Genomic DNA, 20,789 nt, shown 5'->3' with positions numbered 1-20,789 from the left:
GGAGCCTGTTTCTCCCTCTCCCTCTGCCCCTCCCCCTGCTTGTGCACGCTCTTTCTCTCTCTGTCAGATAAATAAAAAAAGAAAAAATGTGATATTAGTTGTACAGTCTTTGGGGGACTTCACCTCCCCTCCCTGCTTCTCAGCTTGTCCTTAAAATGGGGGCTGCCATAGTCCCACCTGTAAGGGCTGATGTGATGCTGTGAGGTTTTCCTGAGTTAACATCTGTAAAGCACTTTGCACCATGCTGGGAATGCTTTAAAATGTGCAGTCCTGGAACCCCCGGGTGGTGCCGTCAGTTGAACTTCCCAATCTTGGTTTTTGATCAGGTCATGATCTTAGCTTCATGAGATCCAGCCCCACATGTAGTTCTGAGCTCAGCGAGGAGTCTGCCAGTTTCTTATCTCCCGCTGCTCCTCCCTGCTCTCGCTCCCTCTCTCAAGTGAATAAATAAATCTAAAAAAAAAAAAAAAAAGTTTGGTTCCAAGTCAGTCTAGGATTATTGGGGCGTTAGCCTTCAGTTGGGGATGGGGGAAGCTCTCCCCAGGAGCGCCCTGGTAGGAGCGAGGGCTGCAAGGCCTGCCCACCTCCCGGCGGGGTAGGTATGCATGCGGCGGCCACCAGGGGGCGGTGCTAGACTGCAGAGGGCGCCAGGGACCAGGCAGCGACTAGACCGTTTGAGCCTGTGGCCTGCCTGCCTCTCCTTTTCTTCCTTCTCCAGTGTTTGGAATTTCACAGCATTGGCCTCTAACCATGGCTTCTGCAACTGGGGTGGGTGAGCGGAAGTACTCGGCAAGAAGGGAGGTTGGCATCAGTGTCAGTTATGGTTAGGATCCTGAACCAATAGAAATTTTTTAAATTTGTGCAATGTTTTTAAAATTGTGCAATTAACAAACATCCTTGCATGGTTAGATTCAGGTACATCCCTTTAGGTAAAATATTACATAGGCCTTGCTATCTATTTCCCACTGTAGACTTGTAGCACTCTGGTGACACTAAGTTTGGGCACTGGGCTGCCTATGAACTTCCTGTCCTTCCTTTTATTGCCGCACCGAAACACTGAATCAGATCAAGACGCTATTCGAAGCAACCAGCTAAATCCAGGATGTGACAAATATCACAGTTTCTCCAGCAATCTATGCTATGGCATGTGTGGGGAGAAGATCAAAGAAGCAGAAGAATTGCTGGGTCATATACTAATTCTATTTTTTATTTTTATTTTTATTTTTTTTTGAGGAAACTCTATACTGTTTTTCACAGAGGCTGTACCATTTTACATTCCCACCAACAGTGCACAAATGTTCCAAGTTCTCCATACCCTCACCAATACCTATTGTTGTTGTTTTAAAGATTTATTTATTTTAAAATGATTTTTAAAAGATTTTATTTATTTATTTGAGAGAGAACATGAGCAAGGAGAAGGTCAGAGGGAGAAGCAGACTCCCAAAATTTATTTATTAAAAAAAAAAAAAAAGATTTATTTATTTTAGAGAGCGAGCGGGGAAGGGACAGAGGGAATTGGGGGGGGAGAGAGAGAATCCTCAAGCACGCTCCTGCTGAGCGTGAAGCTTGCCGTGGGAGTCAATTCCAAGTCCTAAGATCCTGACCCCAGCGGAAATCCAGAGCCAGCTACCTAACTGACCGAGCCACCCAGATGCCCCAACACCTGTTGTTTTCTGTTTTTTTAATAGTAAGAGTAGCTGTCCTAATGGATGTGAGGTGGTGTCTCTTTGTAGCTGTGATCCAAATTTCCCTAATGGTTAGTGATGTTGAGCATCTTTTCATGTGCTTATTGGCCATTCATGTATCTTCTTTGGAGAAAAGCCTGTTCAAGTCCTTTGCCCATTTTGAGGCTGTCTGGTTTTTTTATTGTTGACTTTCAGGAGTTCTCTGTATGTTCTAGATATTCATCCCTTATCAGATTTATTTATTTATTTCCTGAAAAACAGTGCTAGAGATTGTTTACAGATACATGCACAGAGAGTGGAAATATAAAGCCATGTACAGGAATGACCAGTGTCATCGAGGAGTGACGTTTGAAGCAGGGGGTTAGGATAGGGAAAGGCACATAGGAGGCTTCACTCAACAGCTGTTGGGTTTTATTTCTTAGAGTAGGTCATAGTTAAATAGTGCTCACTATGTTACCAACTTTCCTTTTTGTGTGTTCTCCTGAGAATATTTCACACATTTAGAAAAATAAGGTATAGCAAGCACTTGGCTGGCTCAGTCAGTAGAGCATGCAACTCTTGATTGCAGAGTTGTGAGTTCGAGTCCTGTTTTGGGTACAAAGACTACTTTAGAAAATAAATAAATAAAACGTAGCTTCTTAAAGGAAAAAAAAAGGCCTTAATTCATTAAGCAAGTCCTTTGCCATGAACTACTAGGTTCAAAAAGATCAACATACATAATTGACTTTAATCATCACCTCACTTCTCTCCTCATCTGCCACCACTCTGCCCTTTGTCCACCTCAATCATACTGGGCTCCCTACTGCCTTTTTAAAGAGTGTGGCCTTGTCCTGCTACAAGACCTTTGCACTTGCTGTTTCTTCCACTTGGGATCTCTTCCCTATGAAGAGCACAGTTTCCTCCCTCACCTCCTTCAGGTCTTTTCTCAAAGAGCACCTTTCCGAGGGCACCTGGGTGGCTCAGTTAGTTGAATGACTGCCTTTGGCGCAGGTTGTGGTCCTGGAGTCCTGGGATGGAGTCTCGTGTCAGTCTCCGGGCTTGATGGGGAGTCTGTTTCTCCTTTTGACCCTCCCCCTCTCTCATGCTCGCTCTCAAATAAATAAAATCTTAAAAAGAGAGAGAGAGAGAGAGAGAACACCTTTCCAGCAAAGCCTTCCTTGACTAACCTATCTCTCTTACCCTGCTCTACTTTTTCCTCTTAGCATCTGTCACCTTCTGACAGATTCCAAAATTTATTGGCTTACTATGTCCGTCTCTCCTCAATAGGATGTAAACACCAAAAGAGCAGGGATTTTTGTCTGCTTTATTCACTGCTGTATTCCCAGCACCTCAGACAACTTGGTACGTGGTATAGCACTTAATACATATATGCTGAATCAGCGAATGGATGGATTTGTTATCTATTAGTGCGTTACAAATTACAACTTCAACCACAAGCATTCACTCACATGGTTTCTGAGGGTTGTGCATATAGGAGCAGCTTAGCTGGGTGGTTCAAGCTCAGGTTTCCCCATGAGACTGCAGTCAAGCTGTTAGAGCTGTAGCAGTCACAGGGCCTGGCTGGGGCTGTCAATCCCACTTCCAAGCTCACACACATGGTTGGAGGCCAGCCTCGTTCCTCACTGGCTGTTGGCCAGAGGCTCTCCACAGGGCTGTCTCATGTCATGGCAGCTGGCTTCCCCCAAGGTGATGAAAGCATGAAAAGAAAGAAGGGGGAGAGACGGAGAGTGGAAGTGAGGCAGGGAAGAGAAAGAAAGAAAAAGAGGAAAGAGGGAGGGAGGGGACAAAAGACACAGTCTTTTACAGTCTTTTATTACCTTATCACAAAAGTGACTTAGTTAGCATCTGTAGCAAACAAAATCACCGTCTCCAAAGATGTTCAAGTCGGAATCCCTAGAACCTGTGAATATGTTACCTGACATGGCATAGGGATTCAGCAGATTAAGTTAAGGCTTTTGTTAAAGTGAGGGAGATTATCCTGCATTAGCCCCATGGGCCCAAAGTAATCACGGAGTCCTTATTAAGAAGGAGGGAGCAGAGCAGTTGGTGACAAAAAAGCAGAGGTGACTGTGGGAGCAGAGATTGGAGTGATGTGAAGATGAGGAAGGGGACATGAGCAGAAGAACTCAGGCGTCCTCTCCAGGCTGGAAAAGGCAAGGAAATGGATTCCCTCTGGAAACTTCCAGAAGGAACACAGCCCTGTGGACAACTTGACTTTGGCCCAGTAAGACCCATGTTGATGTCTGACCTCCAGAATTCCAAGGTCGTAGCTGTGTGCTGTTTGAAGCCATGAAGTGTGTGGTGATTATTTTCCAGTTGGAAGAGGAAATGATTATACCATCACTTCGGCCCCATTGGACTGGTTAGAAGTGAATCAGCCAACATTCACAGGTTGTGAACACCAGGACGCACGATTGTTGGGGGTGCTTTGGAGGCTGCCTACTACAATGAATGAGTTATTATTAACTCTTCTTTATAGATAGGTAAACTGAGGCTCAGAGGAGATAAGCAACTTGCCTGAGATCATATAACAATGATGGCGGAGCCGGTTGCATCTGATGCTCAGAACAAATTCCAGACTCTTGACAAATAGCTGGAGCGACTGTCTGATCCAGGGCCTGCCAGCCTCCCTCATCGGCACAGACACAGCCCATTGATTCCCACCACAGAGCTCTTACACCTGCTGTTTCTTCTCCAAAATTGCCCTTCAGTGAGTTGGCTCTTTCTCAGCTTCAGGTCTCAGTTCAAATACAAGTCTTCCCTGATAACAAAATAACTCTTCTTCACCCCTTTTTACTTTATCTTTACTTTGTTTGTTTGTTTACTGTCCAATGTCTGTTCCCATTACTCTGAGCTTTTCTGAGGGCAGGGGTTCCCTCCGCTGTATCCATTGCTGTATCCCCAACCTTGACACATAGTAGGTCCTCAGTAAGTCTTTGCTGAATGGATGAATGAGCGAATTCACAAGGAGGTAAAACAATCTATTCAACTCCCTTCTCTAGGCATCTTGAAATAACGGTTCTTACCTGGCCAGCTTATGAAGACTAAAAGAAAGAAATAAAAGAAGTCACAAGGCCTCGAGCCACAAGATATATATATATATTTTTAAAGATTTTATTTATTATTTATTGGACAGACAGATCACAAGTAGGCAGAGAGGCAGGCAGAGAGAGAGGAGGAAGCAGGCTCCCCGCTGAGCAGAAAGCCCACGAGGGGCTCCATCCCAGGACCCTGGGATCATGACCCGAGCCGAAGGCAGAGGGTTTAACCCACTGAGCCACCCAGGCGCCCCGATATATATTTTTTTAAATGAGAGTTTCAGTTCTCTAACCACCAACAGGCTGGACTTGGGGGTGTTCATGGGGCTTTGGGCTGTGAGAGTCCTTTGTCTCCGGAAAAGGCAGAATCCTGGCAGGAAGGGTGAGCAATCCACCAGCACCACTATTTGGGTAATAACTAAGCCTTTTCTTCCCAGGCTGGTTCTTCTGGTTCCCACACCCCTGCCCTCAGGCAAAAATCCTCCCTACTTAGCCAGGAACTGGAGCTCTCTGAAGATTGCAGGTCAACCCTGAATTGAATGAGGGTTGTTTGGGGGGGGGGGGGGCTGGGTTAGGGCTGAGTTCTTTTTCCTTCTGAGTTTTTTTTCCTTTCTTTCTTTCTTTTTTTAAAGATTTTATTTATTTGACAGAGAAAAACACAGCAAGATAGAGAACACAGCAGGGGAGTGGGAGAGGGAGAAGCAGGCTTCCTGCTAAGCAGGGAGCCCATGTGGGGCTTCATCCCATGATCATGACCCGAGCTGAAGGCAGACACTTAACGACTGAGCCACCCAGGCACCCTGGGCGGCTGGATTCTTATGATCTTGGACAAAGAACCTGTTTTCTCAATCTCTCTCCCTCTTTTGGGGGGAAGGGAGAACTTGAGGAAAGAGAGTTGAATTAATTATCTGAGTTCACTCTCATTGTTGGTTTGTGTAAGACTCCCCACCTCCCCAACTCTGTCTAGTAAACATTTTTTTTTTAAAGATTTTATTTATTTATGTGAGAGAGAGAGAGAACAAGTGAAGGGGACGGGCGGAGAAAGAGGGAGAAGCAGGCTCCCCATGCAGAGCTTGATCCCGGGACTTGGGAATCATGACCTGAGCTGAAGTCAGGCTCTTAACTGACTGAGCCACCCAGGATGGCCCTGAATTTCGTAGCATTTTTATGTGTTACAAAATATTCTCTTAATTTTTGCCCCACCATTTAACAATGTAATAATCATTATTAGCTCATGAGCCAAGCTACACGAAGACAGGACAAGTCAAACTTGGCCCATTGACCTGTGTGCGTTGAGCGCTGGTCTATTTCATTGTTTTGGTCTATTTCGTTATTTTGAACCACTGCATAATGACTCCATAGTTCCAAAATATCCCATACCTTGCATATCGGTTCCCATTGAGGGGCATTTGTTTCTCTCCTATTCCCAGCTACCACAAGCAACAGCTGCTGCGAACTTCCTTGGTTATGTGGGAAGATCCCCAGAATATTTGCCTCAAATTGCTGGGTTCGGGGGTATTGGTTTACACTCCGCAGTAGAGCATGGAAGCCCCATTTCCTCCACATCCTCCTGACACGTGGTGTTTTCCAACGTTCTAACATTTGCTGATCTGAATTGGTATCTCGTCCTTGTTTTGGCTTGGATTTCCCTAGTAGCTAACGAATGTGAACATCTCTTGGTATGCTAGCCTCCATTTAAGTTCCTGCTCTCGATTATCTATTCGTGTTCCTCACCCATTTTTCCATTAGACGTTTCTGACTTCTTATTGGGAAGACTTCCCCTTCCTGGGCCTGTTTCCCCACCATGCACCACCATTACCTAGAGAGCTTTTCTGAAATGCTGTTTCTGAAAATCTCCATGTTTCAAATACTGAGAATTGGGCCTTAGGTTGGGTTTTTATGTATATTATCTTGTTGTAGAAGGCCAATACTCAGGGACTATAACTGAGACTCCTGGTTCCGGGAGGTTGATTACCAGCCCAGGACCACCCACGGGGATTATGGGCTTGAGCAGATAGATGCTGAAGCTGAGCACCGCTGGGAAGAGCTTGGACTTTGAATCGGAGGAAGACAGCAAACGGCACTTCTGGGTCAAATTGAAAATGTTTCTAAACGATAAGAGGCAAGATGCTGGAGAGAACCGGGCCTTCTTTTTCCAGCTGGTGCAAGGGAAACTAGTTCTAAACCTTTCCAAATGGCTGTTTGACCATTATGTGGCAGAAGCCTTCAACACCTGCTTTTCACTCAGCAAATTTCCTAGGAGTTTGTCTGGAAACAGTAATTGACGAAAGGCCAGGAGAAACGTGTTTGGTGGTTCAGGGGGAAAACAATCACTCCCCAACTTCCCACTTTAGGGGATGGACTTCTACATGTGCTATCTTAAGAAAGATATTTTGGGGCGCCTGGGTGGCTCAGTGGATTAAGCCTCTGCCTTCAGCTCAGGTCATGATCTCGGGGTCCTGGGATCGAGCCCCGCATCAGGCTCTCTGCTCAGCAGGGAGCCTGCTTCCTCCTCTCCCTCTGCCTGCCTCTCTGCCTACTTGTGATCTCTGTCTGTCAAATAAATAAGTAAAATCTTAAAAAAAAAAAAAAAGATATTCTATAGGACTTCTAATACCATGGAAAAATTTTAATAAGTCACTTAAGATGGAGGGGAGAGCTCCAGAGTGGATACAGAATAACCCCCTTTTTATAAGGAAAATATATAGGTGAGTAGAAAACACTGGGAAAATGTTTTAATGTATTGCTATGGGCTGTGGGCTGTTTTTAGTGCTTTACAACTTCACCTAATTCTCACAGAACAATTTGGCTGTTGTTATTCCCATTTTACAGGTGAAGAAACTGAGGTCAAGAGACAAAATGAACTGCCCAGGATCACACAGATGGTAAGTGACGAGCCCAGGATTTGAACCCAGGCAGCGAGCTCACCACAAAATATTCCCCAAAGTCATCTGTATCTTCACTCCTGGGGAGTGAGACCAGGGTGATCCTTATTTCCTGATTCATCTACAATTAATTTTTTTAGAAAGGATTCTCCCTACCCTAGCCTCCTTGTAGTGACTGAGGCCTTTGAAAAATAAAATCAGGAGATGTTGGGGTAAGGAGTATTGTGGGGAATAGGATGGTCCTACCCCAGCCCCGAACGCTCTCTATTCGTTCATGTCAAGGAAATCAAAGGTCAGGTATCAGCCATACAACGTTGGACCCGTTCCTTACCCTTCCCAGGTCCTTTTCCAGATATGTCCTACGGGCGGAATTTCTGCAGAAGCCTCCCTCTTTTCCATCCATTCCCAGCACCCTGAGTCAGGCAGGAGGAGGGGAGCCTTGCTCAGCAGTGCTGGGAAGGAAAGAAGGGAGAGGGGCGTGGCAGAGGAGCGAGAACAGGGAGCGGCAGGTCTGGGGAGGGGTCTGCTCCGGCACCGCCTCGCCGCCGGGGCTTGGAGGAGTGACGACCTCGGCTCTGAATGTAGTAAATGGGAAGAGACCCGGGCTCTGTGCATACCTCTGGGTTGGTTATCTACATCCTAGAACAAGTCAGTCCCTTCTCGGGCCTTGGCTTTCTCAGAGGCGGCAGGGATTCATGCCTGGCTGTTTGTGACATCAGGAGGAAAGGTGCTTTGTGAAAGTCTAAACAAGGACAGGCCGCCTCTGGGGTCAGCAAATGACAATGCACCTCTGTCAAGCCTCTCTCAAGGCCTCATGGAGACCTAATTCACTTACCACTCAGTTGACCCGTTTGGAGTGTATATGTCCGTGGATTTTAGTATATTCACAGAGCTGTGCTACCATCACCACAATCCGTTTTGGAACTTTTTACCACCCCAAAGGAAACCCCATGTGCTTCAGCCATCACCGCCCAGCCCCTCACCCCCTCCACCCCAGCGACAACTCCTATGCCTTCTGTCGCTACAGACATTTCCTCTCCGTGTAATCCTACAATATGCCCTTTGTCCTTCACTCAGCATATTTTCAAGGCTCATCCGTATTGTAGCATATATAAAACTCATTCCTTTTTACAGCTGAACAGTATTCCATTGTATGGCTTTACCATATTTTGTTTCTCTGTTCATTACTTGATGGGCATGTGTGTTTTTTTCTACTTTTTGGCTATTGTGAGTAGCCCAGCTCTAAACTTTGAGGCACATTTTGTCTTCATTTCTTTTGGATAGAGGAGTGGAATTGCTGGGTCAAAAAGTAATTATGTATCACATTTTGAGGCAACCCCTGCTGCCTCAAATTAACCCCTGTCTTATGTCTTAATTCCTCCAGGAATTAAGAATGGTGTTGGGTTTGTTTGTTTTTTTTTAATGTTTTTAAATGGTTGGGAAAATCAAAAGGAGAATGATATTTTGCAACATGTGAAAATTAGACATCAAATTTCAGTGGCCACTAATAAAGTTTCACTGAACAGCTATGTCATTCCTTCACGTGTCGTCTGTGGTGCTTTTGAGCTATGGTGGTAGAATTGAGTAACGTGACAGGCCTACAAAGCCTAAAATATTTACGATCTGATCTTTTATAGAAAATGTTTGTCAACTCCTGAACTCTAGGTTGGTGTCGTTATTATTAATTATTTATTGTTTGGTGGAGGCAGCTCTGGTAGGTACTGCCTCAATGCGAACAGGACTCAGGTTGTCAGCCCCTCTCTGCCAGGTCCTGACCAAGGAGCATAAAGGCATGAGAGCTCGCAGCCCCATTTTCTGGACTGAAAAACTGAGTCCTGCGAGAGGGATCAGGCTCTTGCAAGATGAGGAGGAAGTGAGGGCTTCTGGTTCTTCTCCTGGACAGCCGCCTCCCCTCTAGCTAAGAAGACCAGCTGTGAATAATTCATGGTTGGCGTTTGCAGAGCACTCCGTCTTTTCAGAGCACTTTGATCATCATTAATTAGTCAGAACCTGGCTCCAGCTGTCGCCTATTAAAACGCAAACAGCAGTGGCTTTGATGGCTCCATCCCGAAACCTGGAAGCTTCCATCTCCATTCCAAGGCTTTGTACCAGAGAGAGTCCTTCTCTCTGCCCATCACACACCACCTCTTAAAGCCCTAGAATCCACTGAATTGGCCCCAAATCAGGTTTCTTGGAGGAAAAAGTCCAGTGCCAGGATTGGAGTCCTACCCTCATAGCTGGTGTCTTCTGAGAAGTCACGTCCCCTCTCTGCCCCTCAGTGTCTTCATCGGGAAGGTGCAGGTAAGGATGCCTGTCTCTGGGGTTGTTGTGGGGATTAACCAAGTTTGTACTTATAAAAGTGTTCTGGAAGGAACCCTCAGAAACTGCTGACAGAAAGGTAAAACGGCACAGCCACTTTGGAAAAAATTCTGAGTTCCTCAAATGATTAAATGTGAAGTCACCGTATGACCCAGTAATTCCACTCCTAGGTATGTATTTGAGAGAAATGAAAAACCTGTAGACAAACATTCATAGCAACATTATTCAGAATAGCCAAAGAGTAGAAATGGCCCAAATGCCATCAGCTGAAGACAAAATGTGGTCCATCCATGCACTGGAGAATTACTCAGCCATAAAAAGTAATGGAGTTTGGCAACAGATAACCTGCCTCAACAGAGACAAACCTGAAAACATGATGTTGAGTGAAAAAAGCCACGCACAAAGAGGCCACATGTGGTGTGACTGTGTTTATATGAAACGTCCAGAGTGGGCAAATCCGTGGAGATAGAAAATAGAGTAGCGGTTGCCAGGGGCTGGGGAGGGGATATGAGTAACTGTGAATGGACACGAGCCTCTGTGTGAGGTGATGGAAACGTTCTAAAATGAATCGTGGTAATGTTCACCCAACTCGGTGAATATATTAAGAACCAGCGAATGGCGTGCTTCACATAGACAAATTTTTTATGTAAGTGATACCTTAATAAAGCTGTTTTTTAAAGAGGGCTCTGAAAACTGTAAAGCGATGAGCCCAGTGATACTCACCTGCATCTCGGGTCATCTAGCCTAATGGACGGAGCTGAGTGTTCTGACCAGTCGGTTTAGGGTAGTTCTTAAGACTGGAAATCAGAGACACCTGGATATCTTGCCATCTATGACCTCGGGCAAATCATTTAACTCTCTGATCCTCAGGTTGCCTATCAGTAAAACTGGATGATAATCTCTGTGTCGCGGCACCTGAGTGGCTTAGTCAGTTAAATGACTGATTGCTGATTTCAGCTCAGGTCACGATCTCAGGGTCCTGAGTTCAAGCTCCACATTGGGCTCCATCCTGAGTGGGGAGTCTACTTAAAAAATAATAACTGGGGCGCCTGGGTGGCTCAGTGGGTTAAAGCCTCTGCCTTCGGCTCGGGTCATAGTCCCAGGGTCCTGGGATCGAGCCCCACATCGGGCTCTCTGCTTAGCAGGGAGACTGCTTCCCTTCCTCTCTCTCTGCCTGCCTCTCTGCCTACTTGTCATCTCTGTCAAATAAATAAATAAAGTCTTTAAGTAATAATAATAATAATAACATGGAATAATCTCTGTCTCTTAGGACTGTTGTAACAATATTATAGGAACATGCTGAGCTTGCTACAGGACACTAGTAGGTGCCTGGTGAATGATTTCCTCGTGGAGTTCCCTGACCCTCCCCGCTGCTCCTGGCTGTTCCAGGGAACAAGTCCACGCCACTCCAGCCCCTCAGAACCTACTATTTCCAAAAATGGCCTGATTTGTAGAAATTATCTGCAGCATCTGTTAAAAATACAGATTCCAGCACCCCACTTCAGACCCAATGATCAGAACCTATATTTTTTTATTAAAGATTTTATTTATTTATTTGACAGAGAGAGATCACAAGTAGACAGAGAGGCAGGCAGAGAGAGAGAGAGGGAAGCAGGCTCCCTGCTGAGCAGAGAGCCCGATGTGGGACTCGATCCCAGGACCCTAAGATCATGACCTGAGCCGAAGGCAGTGGCTTAACCCACTGAGCCACCCAGGCGCCCCCCGCCCTTTTTTTTAAAGATTTTATTTATTTAGAACCTATATTTTTTTAAAACTCTCTGGGTAAGTCCTGTAATCAGCAAAGTTTGGGAAATGGGAGGGGTCCAATTTGATGTTATTTTCCTTCTTTTTTTTTTTTTTTTAAGATTTTATTTATTTGACAAAGAGAGAGACAACAAGAGAGGGAACACAAGCAGGGGAAGTAGGAGAGGGGGAAGCAATGTGGGGAGTGATCCCAGCACCCAGGGACCATGACCGGAGGCAAAGGCCGATGCTTAAAGACTGAGCCACCCAGGCGCCCTCCTTATTTAAACCCTTCCCCACAAATGGTTAAACTTCCGTGGTTTGCTATTTCACTCTGACTTGCCACTCTGTGTCTATTTAAGAGCTCATGCTCTTGACTTCAGTAACACTTGAAAATTTGCAACTTCTTCATACTTTAATTCGGGGCTAGAATTGGTAACATTAATAACAGCCGCCGTGGTGAACCTGCACATGCTTGGCCCTTGGCACCTTCCTGTCCTCACAGCAGCCTTGCGAGTAGGCTTAAGTAAGTTAAATAACTTACCCGAGGGTTTTAGGAGAGTGAGTGGCAGATAATTTCTGCAAATCAGTTCTACATGACCCCAAAGCCAGTCTAATTAACCTTACACTCTACTGTATGCTGCGATGTCCCAGCTCTTCATATGGGCAAACAGGAGCTCAGAGACATCAAAGTACTTTTCAAAGATCACACAGCAGCTTCTTCACTAACAAGTCGAGGCTGGGGTTCAGACCTCTGTGCCCTGCAGTCTGGGCCTTCCTCACTCTGTCATATCGTGACATGAATCCCACTCAGTGACTTTACCGACAAATACCATACAGAAAGGAAAAAACCTGAATGCCTTTTGGGGTCAACTGAATGTGCTTTTTTTTTTTTTTTTTTAAAGATTTTATTTATTTATTTGACAGAGAGAAATCACAAGTAGATGGAGAGGCAGTCAGAGAGAGAGAGAGAGGGAAGCAGGCTCCCTGCTGAGCAGAGAGCCGGATGCGGGCCTCGATCCCAGGACCCTGAGATCATGACCCGAGCCGAAGGCAGCGGCTTAACCCACTGAGCCACCCAGGCGCCCTGTGCTTTTTTTTTTTAACTTCTCGAAAACATTCCCAGTGACTCATAATAGTGGTTAACACTTGCTGAGCATTTCCCTTGTGCCAAGCATTGTTTTAATCACTGTATTTCTATTAACACACTTAGATCCTTACAACAGATGACATGGGTGCCATTATCATGATTATCTTCCCCCCTATTTTATAGATGGGGAGACTGAGGCTCCAAACCATGAAGCAGTGTGCCTGAAGTCAGAGAGCATTAGATTCAAGATTGATATCCCAGCAGGGTAGCTTTGAGACCTGTGCTGCTGCTTGTTTGGGAGGATGTTCATAAACAGTATGATTGATTATATGGAAAAATGGAAAACTGGCTACATGCCCAAACACAGGGCCCTGACCAGACAAATCAGGGTGCACTTTTTGAATGAAATACTCTGAAATCATTAAGTATGATGCTGGGGCAAAACTTTCAGTGATCTAGAATGTAAAAAAGCCAGGTTAAAAATAGTATTGCTCAGGGGCACCTGAGTGGCTCAGTGGGTTAAAGCCTCTGACTTCGTCCCGGGTCATGGTCCCAGGGTCCTGGGATCGAGCCCCACGTCAGGCTCTCTGTGCTCAGCGGGGAGCCTGCTTCCCTTCTTCTCTCTCTGCCTGCCTCTCTGCCTACTTGTCATCTCTGTCTGTCAAATAAATAAATAAAATCTTTAAAAAAAAAGTTAAAGTCAAGAAAGAAAAAGACTAAGACACTGTTCCCCTTTAAAGGAGGTTGAAACGATATGACAACTACATGCCAAGCAACATCCAGTTAGATACTGGCATGGGAAAAGGTTATATAAATAGAGAGCTGATTGATTGGTTTAAATATGGACTGTAGATTAGTACTGTTAATAATAGTACTGTTGCAATATTAAATGCCCTGAGTTTGCTAATTGGTCTGTGGTTAGGGATGGAAATCTCTTAGGAAATTCACACTGCAGTATTTAGGGGTTAAAGGGCATGATGTCTCCAATTTAATCTCAGATTGTTCAGAAAAATGCACATGCCTATATAAATATTTACACTAATAGAGAAAATGATAATGCAAATGGCAAACGACTGGTTAATATAGGCAGGAGAGTTTCTGGGAGTTTACTGTACTATTCTTACAACTTTTGAATAGGCTTGAAGTTATATCAAAATTGTAAATTAATAAAGTAGACATGGAAGGGAACATATGCACATAAACACCTCTGGGAATAGTACTACAAAAGAAGATACGAGAAAGACAAGCTCTTTCAAACAGCCTTTGAAAGGTAATAAAATAGTGGTAACCTGAAAGTGAAAGAAAGTGGAGGGCAGTATACCAAGTGTCAGGGCGTCCAGGAGGTCCTGGGACCCAGCGGTGACATGTGAGGCCTCCAGCCCTAGGGAGCATGGATGGAATCCACACTCTGCTCTTTACGAGACATGACACCCTACGTGGGTTACTTACAGTCTCTGTGTTCCTGTTCCCGCCCTCCCCTGTGCGGTGGGGAGAGCAGAGCCTACTGGAAGAGGAGTCACCTGAGTCACTGGAGTCTAAAGCCTTTGGGACCGTGTGGGCTCAGGCCCCTGAGGCTCACATAAATACCAGCCATTAGGTGGGACGGTGGGTGAAGTAGTCGATGTATATTTTACTGAGATGTAATTGACGTAGAGCATTATATTAGTTTCAGGCGTACAACAGAATGATTCAGCATTTGTACATTCTGAGCTGTGATCACCAAAACAAGCCCAGGTGATATTCCTCACTACATGTAGCTACACATTTTTTTTATCTCGGGAGGAGAACTTTTAGGATGTATTCCCTTAGCAACTTTCAAATACACAGTACAGTATTAGCTATAGTTATCGTACTGTGCAGCACAGGCCTTACAACTGAAAGCGTGTGTGTTGTGACCTCCTCACCCGTTTTGCCTACCCCACATCTGACAACCGCCTATGTGTTCCCTGTATCTATGAGTTGAGTTTTGCTTTTGTTTTTAGGCTCCGTATATAAGTGAGAGCATATGGTATTTGTCATTCTACGATTTATTTGACTTAGCATAATGCCCTCAGTGGACGTATTTTTTAAACTCCTTAAAGGGAGCACACACTAATTTTGTAAGTAGAGCAACAAAACATGAAAGAAAAATATCATGAATATATATATTTTTAGAGGGTGCGGGGAGATGCCTTTCCAATGGCTCAGCTTTTCCTTTTTTGACCTGCCTCTCTCTCTCTCTCCCCTCCTCTTGCCCCTCCGCCCAGGCCCCTTCCCTCTCCCCCACCAGATTGCATTCCTCACTTTTTCTCCCCAAAGAACTATCATTAAGCTCTTACTCTGTAATTGCCATTTCATGGTTCTCCATCTGAAATCCTGCTTAGCCTGCTTTCCATCTCCTCAGCCTTGGGAAGCAGAGGTGGGTAGGATTCAGCACAACGCAGGATGGGCCTGTGCTCTAAGAATGTGACCTCTTTGTTGAATATGTGCTCTTTGTGCCCTGGGCACCTTGCGTGTGCTCAGCCCTTTCACTGTATAGCCTTGTTTAATCCCCACAACAACCGAAGCTCCGAGATGTAGAGTAGGTCACCCACAGACCTCACAGGTAGTTGATGGAGCTGGCATTTAAATCCAGTTTGATCTGGCCTCAAAACTGGGAAACTGGGAGGTGACACTCCTGTCACCTGAAGGGGCTTGTATATTCCGAACTCCCCACAGGAGACACCAGTGCTGTAGCGATATTTTGATATCGAAACTGGCCGTCCTGATCCCTCCCCGTGACTTCTTCCTTCATGAGATGACTTTGCAGCTCCTCCGTCTTAAAGTGAGAGTCTATTTCTGCAGCCTTTGAATCCAGACCAGACTCAGAGTCCAGGGGCTAGGGATGGTGGACCACACCTCAGCCCCGGGAAAACTTGCCTACTCCAGCTTTCTCTCTGCACACTGCCTCTTCCGTGAAAACAGTCCCAGGCTAGACTGTTGGAGCATCATGACCCAGTCAGCCCTGCTGCCCACCCAGAAGCCACATGTGTAGACGAGGCCATCCTGGACCCACCAGCCACCAGCGGCCTGCTGGCTGCCTGTAGATACATGAGTGGGCCTGGTAGAGATTAGGTGAAGTTGCTCCAGTCAGCAGAATTACCCGTCTGGCCCACAGATCCACGAGCAATTGTTTCCAGCCACTGAGTTTGGGGATGGTTTATTGTACAGTAATAGCTACCCAATACAGCCCGTTAGAGAGGAGACAGGGCGGGAGGTGGCTGGAATGACCCCAGTGCTCCAGAGGAAAGAACACTCTTAGCAAACAACTATTTAATGCTTGCTGTGTGCTGGGCATTTTTAATTCCGTTATCACAGCAACCTTAATGGGGTAGGTTCTTCTATTGCCTCATTCTATTTAATGTATTTTTATTTTATTCTATTTTAAGTAGGCCTCATGCTCAACGTGGGGTTTGAACCCATAACTCTGAGATTAAGAGTTGCATATTCTATCAACTGAGCCAACCAGGTGCCCCTATTGTCCCCATCCTATAAATGGGGAGACTGAGGCAGAGAGGTAAATAATTTGCTCAGAATCTCACAGCTAGTAAATGACAGGCATTTAGTTAATTAACAAGATGTAGAAAATAGAAAGGAGCGCTACCTTGTGAACATACTGGGGATAAATTTGGACATTCAGAAACCTGGATGATGGAGGGGCACCTGGGGGTACTCGGTTAAATATCTGACTCTTGATCTCAGCTCAGGTCTTGATCTCAGGGTCATGAGTTCAAGCCCCAAGTTAGGCTTCATGCTGGATGGGGAGCCTACTTAAAAAAAAAAAAAAAAAAAAAAAAAGGAGGGGCACCTGGGTGGCTCAGTCATTAAGCATCTGCCTTCAGCTCGGGTCCTGATCCTAGGGTTCTGGGATTGAGCCCCGCATCGGGCTCCCTGCCCTGTGGCAAGCCTGCTTCTCCTTCTCCCACACCCCCTGCTGGTGTTCCCTCTCTCACTGTGTCTCTCTCTGTCAAATAAATAAATAAAATCTTAAAAAAAAAAAGAAAAGAAAGGAAGAATGATGAATGATGAAGGTACTTCCCCACTGAATGAACAGTCAGTTGGAGAGTAGTACTTTGGGAAAATAGATCCTTTTTTTTTTTTTTTAAAGATTCTATTTATTTATTTGATAGATCACAAGTAGGCAGAGAGACAGGCGGAGAGAGAGGAGGAAGCGGGCTCCCTGCAAAGCAGAGAGCCCAATGCAGGGCTCGATCCCAGGACCCTGAGATCATGACCTGAGCTGAAGGCAGAGGATTTAACCCACTGAGCCACCCAGGCGCCCCTCCTTTTTTTTTTTTTTTTTTTTAAAACATGTAATGTATTATTTGTTTCAGCGGCACAGGTCTGTGATTCATCAGTCTTAACACAATTCATAGGCTCAGCATAGCACATACCCTCCCAGCCACCCCATTTCTCCCACCCCCTCTCACTCTAGCAACCCTCAGTTTGTTTCCTGAGATTAAGAATCTCTTATGGTTTTTCTCCCTCTCTCATTTCATCTTATTTCATTTTTCCCTCCCTATGATCCTCTGTTTTGTTCCTCAAATTCTCCATATCATTGAGATCATATGATAATTGTCTTTCTCTGATTTATTTCACTAAGCATGATACCCTCTAGTTCCATCCACGTTGTTGCAAATGTCAAGATTTCACTTTTTGATGTCTGCATAATATTCCTGTGTATATATACCACATTTTTTTTATCCATTCATCTGCTGATGGACATCTAGGCTCTTTCCTTAGTTTAGCTATTGTGGACATTGCTGCTATAAACATTTGGGTGCATGTGCCCTTTCGGATCACTGCATTTATATCTTTGGGATAAATACCCGATAGTGCAATTGCTGGGTTGTAGGGTAGCTCTATTTTCAACTTTTTGAGGAACCTCCGTGTTGTTTTCCAGAGTGGCTGCACCAGCTTGCCTTCCCACCAGCAGTGTAGGAGGGTTCCCCTTTCTTTGCATCCTCGCCAACACCTGCTGTTTCCTGACTTGCTAATTTTAGCCATTCTGACTGGTGTGAGGTGGTATCTCACTGTGGTTTTGATTTGTATTTCCCTGATGCCGAGTGATGTTGAGCACTTTTTCATGTGTCTGTTAGACATCTGGAGGTCTTCTTTGCAGAAATGTCTGTTCGTGTCTTCTGTCCATTTCTTTCTCTTTTTTTAAAGATTTTATGTATTTATTTGACAGACAGAGAGAGATCACAGTAGGCAGAGAGACAGGCAGAGAGAGAGAGGTGGAAACAGGCTCCCCACTGAGCAGAGACCCCGATGTGGGGCTCGATCTCAGGACCCCGGGATCATGACCTGAGTTGAAGGCAGCGGCTTAACCAACTGAGCCACCCAGGTGCCTTGTGCTGTTTCTTTAAAGGCTCAGGCTTAACCCACTGAGCCACCCAGGCACCCCTCTTCTGTCCATTTCTTGATTAGATTATTTGTTCTTTGGGTGTTGAGTTTGATAAATTCTTTTTTTTTTTTTTTTTTTTAAAGTTTTTTTTTTTTTTTTTTAATTTTATTTATTTGTCAGAGAGAGAGTGAGTGAGAGCAAGCACAGGCAGACAGAGTGGAAGGAAGAGTCAGAGGGAGAAGCAGGCTCCCTGCGGAGCAAGGAGCCCGATGTGGGACTGGATCCCAGGACGCTGGGATCATGACCTGAGCCGAAGGCAGCTGCTTAACCAACTGAGCCACCCAGGCGTCCCTGATAAATTCTTTATAGATTTGGATACTAGCCCTTTATCTGATATGTTGTTTGTAAATATCTTTTCGCATTCTGTCGGTTGTCTTTTGGTTTTGTTGACTGTTTCCTTTGCTGTGCAAAAGCTTTTGGTCTTGATGAAATCCCAATAGTTCATTTTTGCCCTTGCTTCCCTTGCCTTTGGCAGTGTTTCTAGGAAGAAGTTGCTGCTGCTGAGGTCGAAGAGGTTGCTGCCTGTGTTCTCTTCAAGGATTTTGATGGATTCCTGTCTCACATTGAGGTCTTTCATCCATTTTGAGTCTATTTTTGTGTGTGGTGTAAGGAAATGGTCCAGTTTCATTCTTCTGCATGTGGCTGTCCAATTCTCCCAACACCATTTGTTGAAGAGACTTTTTTCCATTGAACATTCTTTCCTGCTTTGTCTAAGATTCGTTGACCACAGACTTGAGGGTCCATTTCTGGGCTCTCTGTTCTGTTCCATCGATCTATGTTTCTGTGCCACTACCATACTGCCTTGATGATCACAGCTTTGTAATAGAGCTTGAAGTCCGGAATTGTGATGCCACTAGAGTTGGTTTCCTTTTTCTTTTTTAATAACTATTTTTCTTAAGATTTTATTTATTTATTTGAGAGAGCAAGAGAGAACACAAACAGGGGAACAGCACGCAGAGGGAGAAGCAGGCTCCCCACTGAGCAAGGAGCCCAACACGGGGCTCAATGCCAGAATCCTGGGATCATGACCCGAACTGAAGGCAGACACTTAACCCACTGAGCCACCCAAGGTGTCCCTGGTTTCCTTTTTCAATATTCCTCTGGCTATTTGGAGTCTTTTTTTGGTTCCATACAAGGGGAAATTGGTTCTAAAGAGAATAATAATTCAATTTATAAATATTGTGTATTTGAAAAAATATTGTCTATTTATTAAATTTTTTATTTATTGAATAAATAAGAATCTCTTCAGAGACCAATGAGTAGAAACAGACAAGGGCACGCAGTTAGATACTGTCATAGTCAAGGTTCCTCAGAGACATTGAACTAATTGGATGTGAATATGCATAGAAAGAGATTTCTCTTAAGGAATAGGCTCACACAATAGCAAAGGCTTGGTGACTCCAAAATCTGTTGGGAGAACCAGCTGGCTGGAGACACAGGAAAGATTTGCAGTTCAAGTCCAAAGGCAGTCTGCTGGCAAACCAGGAGGAGCCATTGTTGTGCATGAAATCCAAAGGCAGTCTGATGGCAGAATTTCCTCTTGCTCAGGAGAGGTCAACCATTTGTTTTATTCAGGCCTTTAACTGCTGGGATGAGGGGCACCTAAATTATGGAGAGCAATCTGCTTTACTCAGACTCCGCTGATTTATAGGTAAAGCTCACCCAAAACCACTCTCACAGAAACATCCAGAATAATGTTTGGTCAAATATCTGGGTACTGTCGGCCTAGCCAAGTTAACTCGTAAAATTCACCATCACAGATGCCAAGAAGGGTTAATGCCACTGAGAAGCAAAGTCAGAGCTAACAGAGAAGTGACCTCTGGGTGGGCGGCATGGCGGTTATTGGTTGCCAGACTGGATTCAATGCAACAGAGAAGTCAACGTTAGCCAGTGCAGAGTGAAGAAAGGAGGAGGAGAGGGACTTTCCTGTGGGCAGAAGCTCTTTTGTGAAAGGGAAGCATGCTATGGACCAGGAGCTCAAGGAAAAAGTGAGGTTGTAGGAGGACTACTTAGTTCACTTTTCCTGATGGGGATACTAGAGTAGTGTGTGTTTCAAAGTGTGCGTTTTGCTTCTCTATCAGGTCAGTTCAGTGGGTGATGACCAGCACTTAAAAAAGAAGGAAAGAAATAGAACCCAAAAGAAACAATAGAACACATCACACATAATGAGAGTAAGCAGTGTTCCGTGAAACTTTTGTATCCTGACTTCTAACACCACAGATTAGTTTTGCCTATACTTAGATTTATGTAAATGGAATCATAAGGCTATGTACCCTTCTGCATCTGGCTTTTGTCACTCAACATTAGGTCTGCGAGATTCATCCATGTTACTACATGGCCTTGTAACCCATTCATCTCGCTGCGCTGCAATGTTCCACAGACTAACTGCATCTATTGATTTATCCATTCTACTGTGGATGCCCTTGAAGAGATGCAGTCTTGGCGGTGGCCCCAAAAATGAATGGAATAATGTGCAGCAGGTGTTACTATCTGAGTCACCAGGCCCTACCCACCTGAGGGTAAAGACAGAGTCTCCAGGATATGTGTGGGATATAGACTAGGGAGGATTTGGATGAGAGGGAATGAGGACGTGGCCAGGAAGGT

At 45.0% G+C, this 20,789-nt stretch overlaps 1 protein-coding gene across 4 annotated transcripts in view; it reads left to right on the top strand.

Moving 5' to 3' along the window:
* The window catches only part of CDH3 (cadherin 3), a 107,857-nt gene that overhangs the window by 7,604 nt on the left and 79,464 nt on the right, over window positions 1–20,789 (top strand). For all 4 annotated transcript variants that reach the window (XM_082711692.1, XM_082711690.1, XM_082711689.1 and 1 more), the window contains one exon: window positions 7,556–7,608. The gene's annotated coding sequence lies outside the window, so the exon portion shown is untranslated. The remainder of the gene's footprint in view (window positions 1–7,555; window positions 7,609–20,789) is intronic.

Source organism: Mustela nivalis (assembly GCF_964662115.1).
Source record: "Mustela nivalis genome assembly, chromosome: 18".
Lineage (NCBI taxonomy): Eukaryota > Metazoa > Chordata > Mammalia > Carnivora > Mustelidae > Mustela > Mustela nivalis.
The sequence above is the reverse complement of the archived record's forward strand: the minus strand, read 5'-3'. Positions and strand labels throughout refer to the sequence as shown.